Here is a 2,237-nt window from a genome sequence, read left to right as displayed (position 1 = left end):
ACTTCTTTGCTAGGAACAAGTTCCCTCTAATCTTGCACTAGACAATGCTGCATGGGGAGGGGTGTGTGTGCACTCACTTATTCTTCCCACTGATACCTTTCTACAAAGCACTGTTCCCCTAACAAACTTCAGTTAGTTGATCTTAGGGCCACAGCAGAAAGAGCAGGGCTAAGGGGACTAGCAGACTGGATGCTGTCTGTTCAAGGCTGCATGGATACAGTGTGAGATGAGTCACACAGCCTCAAGACTGAAGAGAGCAGTGTGTGCAGCTGCACAGATGCTCAAATCCTCACGTACTTGCCGCTCCAGCTTTCTGCTGCATGCGCCTACAGTCAGCCCTACCCAGAAACAATCCCCACCACCAGAGCAGTTACCTGATAACAGTGGTAACCCCAGTAGGACCTTTTATGATGCAGTGGGAATGGCTGGATGCCGAGTTAGGGCTTTGCATTCAGTGCTGCACAGTGCACATCTAAAACAGCATATGGCAATAGCTTGGCATGTCACATGACACCGGCATGGTCTGGCACAGTTTAAAAAAAAAAATATATAAGCAGAGTACTTTTGACTGTGACAGTATTAGGACTGAATGTGTGTGTTCCCCATGTCAAATCAGCAATCTGGTATGAACCTTTTTTTTTTATAGGACTCTTGGGCCCCTCAACAGAAACTGGGCCCTGGGCAGCTGCCCCTTTTGCCCTGTGTTAAAGACGGTCCTGTGAAGAATTAAAGGGCTATGAATGTCCTACATGTCTAAACATTGAGAGTAATATATTTTGCAAACTCAGACGGGGGTCTGTGTTTGCAAAATATATTACTCTCACTTTTTAGACATGCAGGGGAGTTACAGAAAACTGTGGACAAAGTGTTTAGTCACTGCCACTTCAAGCAGCAAACAACACAACACATCACCAAGCACAGTATATAGGGCCAGGATATATCAACAGTTACTGGATTTTAGTATTTTGTGCCAGCTGTGGGCTCATTGTAACAGTCTCTGCCTGCTGACAGTGTGCAGTCTAATTGAGTTATTGTGGTGTAATCTTCCTGGTGGCAAGTGATTGCTTTAGAAATCCCAATTATCTGTCTCCTATGTGACTGCTGAGTGATCTGGGTCTAAAACAGTCTCTTGAACCCCATTTAAGCACCAAAATGGAGTGAGTTACCATATTTTGTTACAGGAGAGGGACACATGCGCCGGTGATCACTATGGCAACAATGATCACATGATAGAAAACATCCTAATGTGATAAACGACATACAGCATCACTTAAGCCAGCTCATAGCATGACTAATGCCATTTTAATTATGATACAATAAAATTTGGACTTTTTAAACTAAGAAGCAGTGCCAGTCTTCTCTGATGTTGTTTGTATCTAGAAAACATCCTAAACACACCCCTATGACCATTAAAGGGACAGTAAAGTGAAAATTAAACTTATATGATTCAGACAGAGCATGCAAGTTAAAAAAACATTTCAGTTTACTTCTATTCCTTTGTTCTCTTGGTATCATTTGTTGAAGAGTAAATCGAGGTACGCTCAGAATTAGCAAAGTACTACTAGTAGCTAGATGTACACATAAGGTGAGCCAATGACAAGAGGTGTGTATGTGCAGCCACCAATCACCAGCTAGCTCCCAGTAGTACATTGCTGCTTAATGCTTGCATAATGAGCATATTTCAATAGTCACATCAGGACTAGCATGTTTTTAATTTTATTATTTGATTCTAAGTCACTCCCACTGTCGTGTTTGTCATTAACAGTACTGGCGTCTTCAAAATGGTTTTTTAAAACAAGATAGTGCAAGTGCAATCACAACTTTCATAGGAACCTATTGCAATCCATTTTTTTCTATTGCTATATGGTCACTTTAAACTTGTATTGCTATATGGGGTACATTTATGAGGCTGCATTTGCAGCTTTTGAGGCTCACCTATGCAGAAACTTCTTCTTTTGCCTCTCTGCCACCTCAGAGGTGTGCAAGATCAATCACCCCAACACCTGCTAGTTTGAGGTGATTGACATGCCCTGCCCTTGTGCAATTGGTTACGCAGGAATAGTGGGGGCATTGCACAAGAAAGTGGCAATTGCGGGTGGACAGGTTCTCTACTTGCAATGATGATAAATTTTGCCCATGGTCATTTTTAAAATTGTATTGTTAACTGTCCCTTAAAAAAAATTTTTTTATATGTATTTGTGGCAGTTTTATACCTTTTCAATTTTCTCAATTACTCA

This window comes from Bombina bombina, chromosome 6 (genome assembly GCF_027579735.1).
Source record: "Bombina bombina isolate aBomBom1 chromosome 6, aBomBom1.pri, whole genome shotgun sequence".
Classification (NCBI taxonomy): domain Eukaryota; kingdom Metazoa; phylum Chordata; class Amphibia; order Anura; family Bombinatoridae; genus Bombina; species Bombina bombina.
Note: the sequence above shows the minus strand (reverse complement) of the source record.